This window comes from Anastrepha obliqua, chromosome 4, assembly GCF_027943255.1.
Source record: "Anastrepha obliqua isolate idAnaObli1 chromosome 4, idAnaObli1_1.0, whole genome shotgun sequence".
Taxonomy (NCBI): Eukaryota; Metazoa; Arthropoda; class Insecta; order Diptera; family Tephritidae; genus Anastrepha; species Anastrepha obliqua.
Window position 1 is genome coordinate 1,065,091 of NC_072895.1, and position 17,663 is coordinate 1,082,753.

Sequence of the window (17,663 nt, forward strand, 5' to 3'; positions counted from 1 at the left end):
AACACGATCGCAAATGAGGGAGGAAATGAAGTAAGGGGCATTTTCGTTCTCTACACTTGTATATGTATGTATGCAGGTATACAATTATGTACTAACTACTTTATCTACATGTAAAATTTAATGTATGTATATAAATATATATTCGCCCTCCGGTTGCCAACTGCTGCACAACTTTGCCTTTATTTCATGTAAAAGCAGCATACACACAAATATATGTATTTATTTAGTACGCGGTGGAATCGAAACAAAAGTGAACACGCAGAGAAAGAAGAAAAAATGGGAACTTCCCCTGGCGTTACCAGAAATCACGTAATTCTCAAATATTTCAATTCTTAGGCTAATTTTCAATCAAGGTATTCTCTTCGCATGTTTCGATTTTAATTATTTATAATATATCAGTGTTGCCTACACCCCTAACTCTCCTGACGGTAGGAGGGAGATATTTCCTCCAACCATTCATTATTTGATCATTTAAGAAGACAATTCTTGCCAGAAAACCTTTACCATTCTAATAGAAAATTTAGAATTAATTAAAATATGTGATCGTACACATTAGTTAGACACAAAAAAATTGCAACTTCAACAATTCATTCAATTGTAACATTGAACTGGTAGTATCAGTAGAGCTACTAATATGATTTTTTCCTATTTATTTGTATAAATTATTTTATAGTGCCAATCTTTGTTTACAGAGTGTGACATTTCAGAGCCTGGAAAAAAGGTAGTACCACCTGTTCTGTTAAGTGCGCTTTGGTCCAAGTGACCCGAAAAGTAAATGAGGTAATATGTAATACGTCAAAATTAATATAAGGGAGCACGAAATCGGTGTGAAGCGATAAATTAACAACCCATGCATAAAAAATAAATTCATAATTAGCACCTTACATTGTTTGATTGCTGGTTCGAGAAGGGTCTTAATGATTCAGTAAATATAAGCTGAATGAAATGTTAATGATCTATATTATATCGGCAACAACAATTAAGTTAAGACTTTGTTTAAGACTGATAAAATGGCATGACGAACACACAGATAAAGCAGATATGTTTTCCTCCATTTGTCAAACAGAATATAATGTGAACCCAATAGAAATGAAATGGCACAAAAGAGCGACTTAAAGCTCAAATAGTCCAGACTTTACGTAACTTAAATTAATATTTAAGATTTAAAAGACTGTGTAAGTGGTTTTCAAAGCTCAACTTAATTAAGAACCTGTAAATTTCAGACTTAGAGTTTGATCTTGGCCTTACATTAATAGAGAGTGATGAGAGAATCGGCCTTGCCATAGCTTCGATTTTATAATTCTTAAAAATGTATGTACATATGTACGGAATTATTTTTAAAAATCATGTATTTAGTGTAGAATTATAAGAGGTGAACTGTTAAACACATGTAATAGAAAATACAAAAAGAAAATATTGACGTGTTGAGTATTCGTTGCCAATTCTTTAAGTTAAGTCTGCACTAGTTGAGTTGTTATTTTCGAAGAAAAATCGTAAAATCGAGCGATCTGGGTGTCAGTTTATTAGGGAAGATTCCATGGACACCCTGTATATACATATGTATGTTCTCTCAGTTAGTCATTTCCCACTCTTCATTCTCCAAATATACTAAAATATCAACCCACTAAACAGTTTACAGTCATACTACAAATGGAAATATGTATAAGCACATGACATATGCACATCTGTGTATGTTTATACTTGCGTACTTCGTATAGATACATACTGCTAGGCTAGTTTCTCTCTTGTTTACCCCACACTTTCTTATATTTTCCCCTTTCAATATACTGACCTCCGAAACCTCTCCCCATGTTTTTGTTTCTACCTCCATACATTCAGGGATTCATATGCAAACACCCTTGCAGTCATTTACAGTTTAAGTGTCCACATACTACATTAATATGTGCATGCATATGTACTTTCATATGAAACGTCGATCAATATAAAAGTCCCAAAATTTTGTGTATACACACTTGGGGGATCTTTAAAGGGAGAATTCACCCTGAAGTTTCACGAGAATTTGCAAAATGAAAAAACTTGTAAGGGTGGTTTTAAATACACAAATATAGATATACATACATTGGTACATACATATGCACATATACTATTTACAACCTTGTAAATAGACGATAGATGAACGCCGTCGAAACTAAAGTAGCCGAGCGCATAGAGTTCTTCGAGTTGAAGAAGTTGGAGCGACACATATACATACATACGTTTATACATATTAGGTTGGAGGGGGAGGGAAAAAATCCATTTTTCCTCGGTAGATGGCTGTAGTGTATCTCCGATAATATCGATCAAACAATTTAAAGTTTATGCTCGTTGTCAAGGTGACATTTCACACTAAAAAAATTCTTTTCCTTTTTTTGTTTGTTCATTTTCGTACGTTTTCACTTCTTCAGTCATAAGTAACTCTTACAATATCTCATAAAATTGTGGCGGTCTCAGTTTCAAATTTTCTACTTTACATTGCAACTATGGACAATTCACGGTATGATCAGGTCAACAGTTCAGTTTAATTACAACTTCTTAAAGATGAATGGTTTGAATGGTGTGTGCTGCACATTTAATTTTGGATGAAACTTCTTTTAATTAAACTAAAAAAAAAAAAAACTATGTACATACATATATATGTACATATGTATGTGTTCATTAACATGCACTAGGGTGACATAAGATGAAAAATAACTAAGAACTGATTATCGGTATCCAGACGAAATGGATCTTATTTATAAATTTAACATTATTTAAGAGTGCATCTTAAACATTTTCAATGTTTTTATGAAGAATTAAATTTATGTAACCGAGTTGCGAAAACTCTACGATGTCAGTTTACTCAGCATTTTGATTAGGAAGAGAGATGGATACGTATGCACTAAACACAAAGACGTTAGGTAGCGATCTAAATATTTTTTGTCAACATTCACATTTGTAGCAAATTATCTAATTATTATTCTAAACTGATTTACGAATATGTAAAGTGGTTTCAAATTATAAAAAAAAGGAGCCAAACTTTACAAGAAAAAAATTGACTAATTATTATATGTACATATGTATCATATACTTCAGGATCTAGAACAAATTTGTTCAGAAATTATCTTAGGATCTGACTTGCATTTTACTATAAAGCTACAGAAGTATACCAATACACATACATACATATATCGAATCAAAAAACCAAAAAAACCAAATGCCTTCAAAGTTTTCAATTTCATCTAATGAGGTACTAATAATAAATTAGATATTACTATGAATTTATTGCAGAACAATGTACATTTTTTTGGATCATGGCATTCTTTCAGTAAATGGGCGACGTTTGTGTTCCGCCGAGGTTTACTGTTTGTGTAGTTAACTCAAAACTAGCAGTAAATATGTGTGTACATGCATATGTATATAAAATTATGTACTTCAGAACTGGCGGGCGCTTTAGGTTATTATCATGACGGGATTTAGCACTGCGACCTGAAAGATCTTAGTAAGTTACCATGAAAAAACATTTTTGGAGATTAAACGCAAAATAGTGTCCATAATCGTGTTAGTCTAACATTAGGCTAGTAGTACCTGCATGTGTAGGCACATCAGTGTGCATAAGTATAAACATTCATACATACGTATATGGAGATTTTCTTCAAATTGACCGCACATACCTGCAAAATATTTATCTACCACTTATGCATCCATATTTATTTCCATATGTTTGTATGTATATATTTGCACGTGTGTGTATACCAGAAATGCTTTCTACAAGAGATCTTTTCAAATATTTCGATGAATATCCCGATTTTCCAAAGACATTTGTTTAGCTAATGGGGGAAAAATGCAGCAAGGACAGTACAAATTACCTTGGATAATTTACATCCCTTTAGGCAAGCAAGGTTATACCCAAATAAGTCAGTGGTTGTCAGCGCTATTATTTTTTGTTTGTATTTAGAATGCAGCCAATTGTCGCAATCCAAGCCCAAAGTAATGGTAAGGAAAAGTCAACATTGGCAACAATTTACGATCCTAAAATTAAGAAAATTTTATAATACGGAGAAAGCTTAAGCATAACTTAACAAGAAGCTTTGTGGAGAATATAAGTAGAATATTGAACTTCTGTAACTTTGCTTTATGTTTTTGCTTTATTTGTTCATAATAAATAAACTTAATAACTTGCATTTTTTCAAAATCGTTAGTTTGCAGAGCCATGTTTATTAAGACTTTTTTGCTTCTTTTGGTCGATAATATTGCCTCCTGACAAATCTAACGTAATCTGTTAACACCCTGTATAAGTGCATGGAGGACACAGAAAGACTAAACTTTGTTTAGTACAAATTTTTGTCAAATTTACCTATTACAGCGGCTGTAAACAAATTATTTGTGCATGAGCCAGCATCGAAATTGTCGGTATATAACATCAAATTCATCACCCATTGCAGATGAAATGTTTCAGCTGCCTCGTGGGGCCCAAGTAACTTTGCTCAATCACGGTCTGTGCCAATACGTCGAAACAGTATCTAAGGGTGACCTTAGATGAATAACGACGATGTCGATCGGTGAGTACACCGCTCTGGCAAGACCTGGCGAACTGTTACAACACCAACAACAAATATAATATATTGAAATCGTTCCCATGACAGTCGGTATAACAGCACCAACAACAACAAACCAAGGACTATCACTCCAGCAGCATTCCCCGTACGCATATGGATAATGTTTATGCTGCTATAACAACAACTATATTTAAATTTTGTATACAAAACAACATCACGGAAAATTATTCTGTCACAAGCACGCAAAATGTAGAAATTGATACCGCCAAAATCAATAAAAAGTGTAAATTTATACGCGCTAAAGTAATATCCGTTTTAAACCTATTTAAAACCGCTTTTTAAAGGACAAATAAGTATTCCTGATTGGCTTAGGGGGAGTGGGGGAAGCCGGCAGTATTGTGCAGCTAATCACTTTTTATAAAATATATTTATGGAGCGTTATGGCTCGAATCACATTCGCAAAGAGTCACTCTTTCTGATGTAAGGCATGGACGTACACTTCGTGCATGCTTTCAATTTACCTATCACAAGCCCTCTGCCGATACGATCGGCAAATGAAAACAAACAGCTCAACTTGATACACACTTACATACATACGAGAAGGAAATTAGCGCAACTTACTTAAACAACACCATTTTTTGGGAGTGGCTGTTCACGCAGGTCACAGTTCCTGACTTCGGTCAAGTATATCCAGAGTAGCAATCAAACCCCCGTTGGGAATAGACTAAAGTTAGAGACCGGATCGTCGTGGTTCCACTCTGTTGAATTCGCTTGAAGGCTCATTAGGATCTGCAGTGAAATTCAACTATTAGTCGCGCGCATATGTCTTGAAGTAAGGTTTTTACCATATAAACGTTTCCTGAAGTGAAACACCCCAAGATAGTGTGCATTTATGTAGCTTGGTACGAGCCATGTACAAACAAAGAGTCCAATAAATGACATATTTTTAAAACTATGTTTTGAGGGCATGCTTGTCATATGATACCACTTCCATCAGATATGATACCACAACTAGCATGTAAAGGAGAACCTACTTGGTGTGTGAGAACAAAGAGCCTTCGCTCTAAATGTTTTCATACATTCCAGTTGATGAGCTTTGCATCTATGCACGCAGCGTCGCCACGATATTGAACTCGTACTTCCAGACTTCAACTTCTGAAAAGCAGAAGTTGAAATTGAAAAAAAAAATTAATATCTTAATACCCCAATCGTTGTTGGCAGTGGCAAATGAAGAAAGTACTTTTAATTCGCGTGCTTTGTTGAACTCGCTCAAAATCGCTGAAGCGATTTGCAAATACATAAATTTGTTGTGCACTTCACTTTAAAAAAGCTAGTTTTATTTTGCTTGATAAAAACTTCAAATCAATGAACACTCGATTTCTAGGCTTAAATATGTATGTTAACATAAACATACATACGAGTATACATATGCATAAGTACTATAGTGAGTAAAAGTGAGCATGCGTGAACCAACTGTTTAGCGTGATATCCTTTGTTCGAATGCAATACCGCCGCTTTTAATAAATAAATTAGCCTTCGACCTCGTTAAAGTTGTTTTATTTCACCGGAAAAATGTGAATCTTAACAAAAGGACAAATTGTAAGACAAAAGGCTTCTGGCCAAGAACAGCATCCACCCCAAATTCAACTCATATTTTTTAATTCCTATTTATTTGGTATTTAACCAGATAATTGTAATTTACAAATTTTTCTTTAACGGAAAAAAAATGTGTATGTATATTTATAAACCCATACATATGTATATACTGTGAGCGTCAAAATAAACTGTACAACGTCCATCAGTAGCATTTTAGCGATGTTGTACCGTAAAAAATACCGTTATTTTTGGTTGTTTACTTCCTTTTTCGTGGCATTGAAACTTTTTTCATCTTGTATTTTAATTGGTTGCGATCGGCAGAGTGAAAAGTTTTTGTCTACAATACATTAAATTCTATTATTTATTTTTTTCAATTATGGGTATACAAACTTCGACTGATGTTAGAGAACTAGTACTAAAGCTTCGCAATGAAGGTAAAACCTTTCGTGAAATTGGCTCTATTGTCAACAGAAGCCATAATACTGTGAAAAATATATGATGTTAAGAAAAATCACTTTAAAAATACGGTCAAAATATCACAAGAAGTTTCAACTGCATCAGATACTAGCGTAAGTGCCAGCACAATATGACAAGCGTTGCACGCAAATGGGACACATCAATATCGACAGTTAATAAAAAAAAGTCTTGATTATGCAAAAAAAAATACGAAAATCAGGATGTTTTTTTCTGGAATAATGTCCTGTTTAGCGATGAAAGTAAATTCGAGGTATTTGGGCAGAAAAAACCGGTTAAAGTCTGGAGAACTAAAAATAGTGAGTATGCCGAAAAAAACTTGATAACCACAGTTAAACACGGTGGGGTTTCGGTGATGGTGTGAGGATGTATGGCGACAAGCGGAGTTGGCAATTTGGTTTATATTAAAAGTACCATGAACAAAACAGATTATCTGAATATTTTACAAAATAATTTGCTAACCAGTGTGCAGAAATTAGACTTGCAGTGATCTTGGATCTTTTAACAAGATAATGATCCGAAGCACACAGCAAAAATAGTAAAAGAATGGCTCCTTTATCGTACTCCTAAGACATTGGATCATTCTCCACAGTCATCGGACTTAAACCCTATTGAACATTTGTGGGAGCATTTAGACCGTCAAATCCGGAAAAGGACAATAGCCAATATGGATATGCTGAAACTCGTTACAAAGGAAGAGTGGGATAAAATTTCATCTGACGTGACAAAGAAACTAGTTGAGTCGATGCCCCGAAGACTGTCTTCCGTTATCAAAGCAAAAGGAAAATCAACAAAATACTAAATCGATATAATTTTTGTAAAATATATATCTGTACACTTTATTTTTACGCGTAAAATATGCACTAAATTTTGTTTTTGTTTTAAAACTTTTGTTGTTGTAATTTATTTTTTTGTTGTTTTCTAGTATTAAGTAGAGAATCAAATACTAATTTAAAAAACATGAATTTAAAATATATTGTGTTGTTATAAAAGACTTAAATAAATCCATATTATAACATATTCCGGATAATAAACTGAGCTATTGTTTTTTTGCATTTGTGGTTTATCACATACATATCTAAGATATTCAAAAAGAACGTTTTTTGCAATTTACTCCAAACATTTAGGAAAACTTACGCCCGCGAATTGCGAAAGCGAATGAAGATAATTTTTCGAACTTTCAAGAGAGCTCCCAACCACTGGATATAATATGTATGTATATATGTATATACATATGTACATGGAAATGCATATGCAATTTCACTCATACATATATACGTAAGCACGTACACATTGAAAACAAAACAGAAATCGCGATAAACATTTCTATCTTCCCATAGGCAGTATGGCATATGACAAGTTTATGTTCAGACAACAATCATATGTATGTACATACATATATACATACATACCTACAAACCAAAGCTTGAATTCGTATACTAGTTATTTTGACATTTACTGGTTTCATTCTCAACCATTCCAATCGTGATATGCAACGAACATACCGAAATGAACTTACAAGCTCTCCTTACTTCATTCAATAGAATTTTCTTCAAGAGAGGATCATAATTGTTCCTATGTTTGACGTTTGGCCAACTCTTCTTTTTATGAACTTTTATATGGAACTTGTTGTTTTGATACAGAAAATAAGCTAGAGCTCGACTTGGAAAAAGTATGTTTCCAAATATGTATGGATGTGTGTAAATATGTATGCGTGCTAATAAAAACAGAGCCATCAACATAAGTATGTATGAGCATATGTATGTATTTTGCTTTGTGCGATACTTGACAATGACGGCATACATTACTTACATACATACATACATATGTAAGTATATGTACAGCGCCACGTATGTATGTATGTATGTACACACATATTATGGGCTCGCAATGATGAAAATGTACGCGGAAAAATCAAAATGGCTGCCGTCGTACCGGTGGCCGACAATTTACAAATGGCTGCCGTTCAATTGTTTGTCTCAGCCATTGCTCAAATTTAAAGAGTGAAGGTCTCTCGCTCATTTCCCTGTTATGCTCATATCTCTTATTAACTTCTATTTTAAGATCACGTTGCCGAAGTGAAACTTTATGAAGTTTCCTCTTTGCTTTTGTTGAGCAAAATTATTATACACATGCATGTATGTATGTATATACATATGTGTGCTCATATGAGCACACTCTTTACAAGTGCATCCGTCAAAGGGTGCACTTATGTAACATTGTACGTATGCATGTACATACATACATATGTATGTACATATTTGAAAATTGTTTCGAACAGCACAATATGTGCACAATTACAAAAGTTTTAAAGCATTATACCCATATTAAAGTTAACTGAATTTGCTGTATCATCCACATTTCGCCAAAAGTAATGCACAAACAACCTTGTGAAATTTCTCATCAGATCGCTGCTTGTACAATATAAACACTTAGGTATATACATACATATATATATATATAAACATACTTATATGTATGGATATTTGTATGCATATGCGTTCTTTTATGCATCAAAAATATTATTGTTTGCTTCAGTAAATGAATGTGAGATGAGCTTCCTTCGTTATCCATGTTCGCTAAGAGAGTGGCAGTTTTTATTGCTTTCTAAACCATTAACTTCCACACATGCAGCTATACATACCCAAACACATGGATGTGTATGCATGTGTAAATATTTATGCATAATGCATTTATTTTATTTTTAATTATTTCACACACATGCATAAATTCACATTCCACCCACATACATACACATTCATTTAGCCCACTGCACATATTGAGGCTCATCATATAGGCGATGTAAACTTATGTGCATACATATATACATATGTAAATATGCCAATTAGAGAAAAAGTAGAGCTCCCCGCTTCAAATACACACACACTATCACGTAAAGCCACATACATAAAATCACCATAGGTCATCACTTACATATGTATGTGTACAAATTGGCACACCTAATAATTTAATTTTAAGTGATCATACTTTATTTCTGACTGGAATTTCATATTAATACACATTATTCAACATATTTGTATGTACATTCTGTACATATACATACATACATACACATGTATGCTGTAAATTTATCATTGCAAAATTTGAATTCCCTATTCGTACGGTTATTCAGACATATATATACATATGTATGCATGCATGTGTATACATACACGTGTGCGTCATAAGCTTCAACTTTTGCTTCAAACATTTGCTGGTGAACATTGTAAAGCTTTTAAGAATTTCTACTTTAAACTACCACAGGCCTTATTAATGCCAGCACACACAATTCTCTTAATATCATAAAAAAACAAATTAACTATGGTGAATAATGTTAGCCATTGTGAATATTAACACATGTGTTCGTATGTAAATATGTGCATATACATATGTATGTAGTATGTAAAAGCAGCACAAAAACTTTATAAGCAAATTTACTTTTTAGCTCTTAGGAATCCAAACACTAAAAATTTTCCAACGCCCGTTGCGGAGCTAAGACTCCTAACGCTTTTAATCATGCACGACGTTGCTTCAACTGTAAAAGTTTGCTACGCCAGCACGAGCTTCGACTTCAAATTCGATTCCATCTTCGAAAAATACAATACGCACACAGTCACAAGAATGAGCGAGAAATTACATCCATATTTACATATAACAAATTGTCCATATGTACACTTGTCCGCGCTCTCACTAATACTTCTTGAAAGTAGTGTGTATGTATGTAAAGTTTACAAAAAGTGCGCGTGTGCGGGCGGGCGCAAAGGTGATAGGCGACAAAATAATTATTTCTGTTATTGTTGCTACCGCATGCATACATGCACCTATAAACGCACATGTGGATGCATGAAGCTTGATGACATATGCCCACACATACGTGCATACATATTTACATATATAAGTAAATATGCATATGCACATACATCGATACATGCTGCATTCTCTACACCTTTTTCGAATTAGAAAAATTCAATTTCTGGATTTGATATGCTGTTCGCACTCAAACATGAATATAAAATTTAGATACAATTTGTTTATTGATTGAAGACAACATAAATACGAGTAAACTTTAACCACATATATTTTTATGCTTGTTAGTCATGGTAGTCATAATACATACTAATATTCAAATTCTTTCTTTTATAAATAGGCAAGCGTTACTTCGACAATGACGAGGCAATGTCTAGAGAAGACCCTAGTAGCATGGCCCCGTGTAGTATCCGATCGATATTTTTTAAAGCTCAATTAGTGAATTTATGCAGTTTGATTAGTTTCCGATAGGAGAATATACATATATTTGTATTATATATATACGTATGTATGTACAACTTCCTTTAAGTCCGGTTGGAGCGTAGGGCCAGAACAAAAGTATTAAAGTCATTTCGAGTGTGAGCAAGTTGTTTTAAAGAATTCAAGGTTGTCCGAATCCACCATGAGTCGCCAGGAGGTTTTTGGTCTTTCACGGTTCCTAAAACTCTGCGGATTTCACCATAGAGCAGCCCTGCATACTTCGCAGGTATCTTTGGGCAAAGTGTGGCCTATCCAAAATCGTCTGCGTTTGATGATGAGCTCGATTGGGAGTTCGTTTGTCGAATTAAGGAACTCCTGATTTGAAATAACACGAGGCCACCAGATTTTCAAAATTTTGCGCAGGTAGGCGTGAATTTTTGGAGCCTTCGGATAAGCACGGATGTAAGCCCCCAGGTTTCGCAGCCACACAGCAACACCGTTTTCACGTGGGAATTAAACATCGTAGATTAGTTTTGACTGATACGGAATTTGAAAACCATATGTGGTACAATTGGGAACGAGCTGCACGAGCTTTGTTGATACGTTGTGAGATGTCTTTAATGATTCCACCTGTTGGTGTTACTTTACTCCCGATGTATAAAAAGTCCGTCTTGCGGCTGATATCTTTTCCATACACAGTAAACCGGCTAAATATTCGTCACAAAAAAACCAAAAAGGTAAACTGAGTCTCAATCCCCTAAGAATGGCAGTCATTTGTGCATTTTTTTTCATAAATATGTACGGGTGTAAGCCATAAAAATACCCAATAAAATAAAAAACTGTTATGCGAACTAGTCGGGCTCTTATAATAGCACCGTAACTAGCGGCTGCCACAGGCGAATGCGTTGGTGCGTGACTATCATTCGGACGCGCTCAGGGTTGAATTTCCGGGCATGGAAAATTAAATGGTAGAAAGGTTTTCTAATAGCGGTCACCCCTCGGCAGGCAATGCCAAACCTCCGAGTGTATTTCTGCCATGAAAAAACTCCTCAAAAAAACCATCTGTCGTTCGGAAGCGACTTAAAACTGTAGGTCCTTCTATTTGTGGAGGGCGCCAATTATATATATTTTACTATAAGAAAGCCTCTCCAATATAATAAAAAATGAATCGATGTAATTTATTGCTTTTAGTGTAATCACTGCATAATTAAATTTGGCAAATCATTTACACTTTTTGTAAGGGAAGTATTTCATTGTTCCTTAATTAAATTCACAGGACCGTTATCTTTGAAATGAAGATGGATACAGGCCCTATATTTGTTCGATATATGGATATAATAGTAATAATGTATGTATATACATACATACATACTATGTACAAATGAAATTTTTAATGAAACATTTCACTGATTCTCTTTTTTGTAATATTCATTGGGCAAATGTTGTCTAATTTCCAAGAGAGTCAGGATCGAAGTTAAAAATTACGAAATAATTAAAATGTTGTTCAATTTTATATTGGCGTAGTGTTTTGACCAATCAGGATGGGTATCCAAGTTATATTAAAAGATATTCACCGATTTTACTATTCATGTGAATATAGTATATATGTGTATGCACTTTGTTAATGAAGATGATAAGCTACATACATATATTTCACGAAGTAAGAAACTACGTCCAAGCTTTTATTATTATTGTTTAGCCGTCCGGCTGAAAATCCCAATGTTTTTAGATAGGCTCTATGTGCTCTTAAACATAGGCGTCATCGAAGATGTCCCACGATCGGTTTGAGCTTTCCCATCCAAACCAGCCTTAGGCGTTGCATATATATACATACATACATATGCATGTATGTAGAGTTATACTTATTTAATAAATATTTAACTTATGAGCTCAAAAATAATTCCATGTTCCATATGCGTACAGTTTTTTAGTTTCCGTTATTGTTTCTTGCTTTACATTTCAAGCGCTTTTGAGGATTGCATACTTCAAATTTTTTTATGAACTTGTGATTTTTCCAGTATTTATATAAACTTTTTTATAACTACTTGAAAAACCCGTCGAAAAATTATTTGATTGGAATTACGTAACATAGCGTATGTTTCGAACCAAGAGAAACCACTATTGAGTTAATGTTAGATATTATTTTGGAATATTATTAACAGAAGGTTGATATGGAGCAGGAATTGAAAAATTCTCCGTTAAATAAATGGGCTTTTTAAATGCTCATATATATTTATATATGTAGTTTATATGCATATGTTTGTAAATATGTACGAGACTACTTTAAATATGTATATAACTGTTTATTAAACATATAAAATAATGTCAAACTTACTTTTTCTCACTAATTTTCAAAGATAATGACCAAGCAATGTTGTTCTTGTATAGTTGGCCTTAAGCTGACAAACTTGATAAACATTTCACTCTTCTCATATTGTTTTGCAATTTTTTGCCTTTCACACTGTGCGACATTATCTCCAGTTATTTTTAATATTATCACTAATTTAACTTTTCCTTTTAATCATATTAAAAAAGTCTGCCCGATTTCACACTTTCTAAAAAAACTTTTTGCCGAACAAGTGGTTAGGAATTTCGTCAGATTATTTATTAATTTTCCTTAGTTTTTCTTTAGCTGTAGATTTGGGTACGATATTACACACAAATAAATTTTGGGTGAACGCGTATTGAAACATACGTACGTATACATATATAAATATGTTTATTTGTTAACGAACGTGCAATTTGCTTTTTTCGTCTGTATGCAGATGTGAGTGAATTTTTGTTTGTATTTTATGGTGTGTGTGTGAATGTACTCAAGTAACAATATTGGTGTTGCTTAGTTGCTTTGTAAAAATTAAAGCAACTATCGTCCACCCGCTGGACCAAACGTATACCTGAGAGCTTCTATTGTTACTAATGCCCATTGCTGAGCGTAATATTGTCGAACCATCCATGAACCATCGAACCGTCCAAACATCAAACCTCTCATTTCAACAGCCAACAGCTTTACATGAAAGCATGAAAGCATGAAAGCATCAAAGCACGAAGTTGATATATACCAGCAACAACAACATCGTTTCGTCAGTTGAATGTATGTATTTTCAAACCACCGCAATTCTCGCCTTCCCACTAACGTACACATATTTCGCCTTTTGTTAAGATTCTCTCGGCAGTGAACTCCAACCGAACCTATTCTCTTTTCTTATTTACATCATGTTGCTTATATACGAGTGTGTGTGCATACTATCCCCTTAACTATGGATGTATATAAATGTATGTACATGTAAGCATACATATATCTACATACTTACATACATATCAAAAATATTGATCGTCATCTAAACGGTACGAAACCTCATTTAGATTTTAATAGAAATCTCGCACCCGCATTAAGGTGAAAAAACATACATATACGCGTACTTTACATGTGTACATATGTATGTATAGGTTGTCATAGCTTTTTCTGACAACACTCGAGAATGCAGGATAAATTTACCCTTTTAGATCGACTCATATTCAAGTAAATATATGCATACATACATATGTAAGCGTGTATATTATGCACATGTGAATAACGTCGGCTGCTTTAGGTTTTCCTCAATTTTATTTGAATTTTCGATAGTTTAAAAACTTCAGTAAAAAGACGCCTTTAATATATGTATGAATGTGTATGTATGCATGTACATTCGTATTGGTCTTATGTATGTGGGAAGTCGATTAGACAAGTGAATATATTTGTATGCACAACTAACACATCCTGACTTTTTGAAGGACAGTCTTATGCTTGCGCTTCACCACTGGTGAAACAAACTGTTTTTTGTATTATATATACATACATACATATGTATGTATGTTTAATTAAGAAAATGTTTACGAAATGCATTTATTAAAATTTTTGACAATTGTCGGCTTCTACATACATCCGTTCAGCGTTACCTGTACAACACGGATTTATATTCGGCCAAGGACTGCTACTCCAGTAGCCAGTTCCCCAACATTCGTGGGCGATGCTTATGCTGCAATAACAACAACAATAATTAATTGGTGCGTGATTACTATTCGGTACTGCTCGGCTTCGAAACACCGAACCGAAACATTAAACACCGAATAATATTAAACGGTTGCAATGTCCCAAGCAGCGAAGGAGACAGTTTTTGGTTGGCGTGATATTTGTGTTTACACGGGTTGAAGCTCTTCGTCTGCGATGGGTAGTGATTGGACTCCGATGACGGCATTCGGGAGTTTAGGAAGATGGTAAGAGACTTCGGATGAATGTCGTTTAATGTCTGTCTGTAAACTGTCTGACCCGGTAGTTGTAGTCGTGTTTGATCCTGGATCTCTTCAGTATAGTCAAAGAGATGTCTCCTGACTCGCCTGGGAAGTGGCTCAGCCTCTAGAAAGAGCCTACAGGAAAAAACATATGTAAATGTGTCCATATGACTGATATATGTACATAAGTGCGTCAACAAATTCAATTTATGACTCATTTAAGATGACTGGTTACGATAATAACATCAGAAGTAATAATTGAACTGTAGTCGAATAAAATATACTATGTATATTAGAATGAAAACTGACGAATGGATCAAACACCCGCTGATTTAGTACATACATGCATACATACATACATACATGGTACAATAGTAACCCTGCAATCGAGATCTGCATTTAGCCCTCCTTATTTCACATTATGTTAAGGTAAATACAAATGAAACATTATAAACATACATATGCATGTGCGTTTACACATACATACATACATAATTGGCCCGTACACCCTTTTTGGGTGTTTGGCCGAGCTCCTCCTCCTGTTTGTTGTTTGTTGCCTGTCTTGATGTTGTTCCACAAACGAAGAGACCTACACTTTCAAGCCGACTCCGAGTGGCAGAAATACACTCGGAGATTTGCCATTGCCTGCCGAGGGGCGACCACTATTAGAAAAAAACTTTTTCTTGATTTTGGTGTTTCACCGAGATTCGAACCTACGTTCTCGTGTATACACGTCAAATGAAATTAACAACACATGAACATACGTATGCAGATCACGTGAAGAGCAAGCCCCTTAATGTAATAAAATAGCAGATACGTTGAAGTCATCAGCGTTTGTTATATCATTTATATATATGTATGTACAAACATATTATATATGCATATATGTAAGTAAGTAGACCTGGTGGTGCACAAGATGAGTTCTTTATCCCGACAGAAAGGTTTTTAGCATTTTATGCATGCCACACATAAGAAAAGGTCTCGCAGAACACCATCCAATGACAACATTTGATTAGCTCACCGATCTAACTCTATCTAGATACAAAAACAATAGCAGCCACTGAAAAAAATGGCATAGGTAGTTTCCAAACTTAGGCAAAGTTACTAAAGCAGTACAAGTGTTCATATACACATGTGTATGTATCTACATAGGGGAACATAAGTTATCATACATGCATACTCGTATATGCGGCTAAAGCAATACTAAGATCACATTTTCACAAATATTTTGGTACAGTTATTCTAAGGGAGCTAACCAGGACGACATTTGCTAATTTTTTTTATATGCAATAACCAAAACCGTGATCCGCCCCTATTATTGATTTTCCACAAAAAAAAGAGAAAAATTAAACGATAATAAAGGGCAAATGAGAAGCGGTCTGGTTTACCTTATGCAATAGCCAAACACAGAGCAGAAGCAATAATGGGAGCAGGCATTCGGATCTGCTTAGTGAGGGGGTTGAAAATTTTCGAGTGTATGTGTTTTCGTATTGTGAACAACGTCAGTCGTTTCGCCCGAATGCATATTTCAACAAAAGCCACCACCGACTGTGTTAGCTTTAAAATTGAACCGTTATAGCACAGTAATGGAAAACGATTGGAAGGGGAACGCAATCGAGTTTTGAGTTTGTGGCGAGATCCCCTCACTAAAGCGCCTTGCTGTAGACTTGTAACCCAACGCATGCGTTATGTTGCCTGTATACGTTTTGCTTGACAATGACAGCTGCAAACGAATAAACCCCAATGAATACAAGCATGCTCGAAAAATACCCTAGGCTATTAGGGGCGAAAAGCGAATAGCGCCTGCAGTGGCATTAATACATATTGCCAACAAAAAATAACTGATGATGACGATGAACTATTCGGTTAGAGCATGAGGGGTCTGTTAAAACCTCGAACTTTTCTACTGCTTAGATCACATCACGCACCTTTTGGATATGAGGGTGGCGAGCACATATACATTTGTATGTTTGTATGCATGAATATCCAAATATTAAATATGTATTGTATGTTTCTGCTTCATGACCGACGATGAAGGAAAGGGTGGATGATTGGAAACTCGTTGGGGGTTGAATACATAAGTTGAAGGTAAGATCCGCATTATGAATACATACAATTGTTATATGTATACTTACGAAGATAAATTTATGTACCCAAATGGGATGCACGTAAGTTTGGTTGATACGCCTTGATGTATGCTTTGAAGCTACGGTTATGTATGTAACACGATTACTTAGATATGAAATGTATGCATTACAGAATCCCATAGCTACACGTAGTGCATGTAGTGTAGAATGGAGTACACAATATAGAATATATGTATAATCTCAAGTGCTCAAATCCTTAAGCATAATTGATTTTCTCATTAAATTCGTCTGATTTAGTACCCATTTTTTCGGTAGGGAAGGGTCTAGGGAATAATTGTCACTCATAAATATAAATGTATGTATGTATAAATATATATATATGGATGACGTATATACAATGCATACATAAGATTAAACACTAGGCTACGCACAATCAAACCGCGCGCCTCCTCTCAATACCTTCTTCATCAATTTG

General features: G+C 34.6%; 1 protein-coding gene and 1 long non-coding RNA gene across 8 annotated transcripts in view; one reads left to right on the forward strand and one right to left on the reverse strand.

Moving 5' to 3' along the window:
• LOC129243467 (longitudinals lacking protein, isoforms F/I/K/T) overlaps positions 1-13,756 on the reverse strand; it is a 98,219-nt gene extending 84,463 nt beyond the window's left edge. For 4 of the 7 annotated variants that reach the window (XM_054880509.1, XM_054880512.1, XM_054880508.1 and 1 more), the window contains exon 1: positions 13,168-13,755. The gene's annotated coding sequence lies outside the window, so the exon portion shown is untranslated. Of the gene's footprint in view, positions 1-13,167 lie in introns of all 7 variants that reach the window. The other 3 variants (XM_054880507.1, XM_054880506.1, XM_054880505.1) reach the window with 1 other exon arrangement.
• Positions 2,433-4,826, forward strand: LOC129243471 (uncharacterized). The gene is made up of 3 exons (XR_008582319.1): positions 2,433-2,494; positions 4,422-4,538; positions 4,623-4,826. It is a non-coding gene; the product is annotated as an uncharacterized LOC129243471 (long non-coding RNA).
• Positions 13,757-17,663: the final 3,907 nt, after the last annotated feature.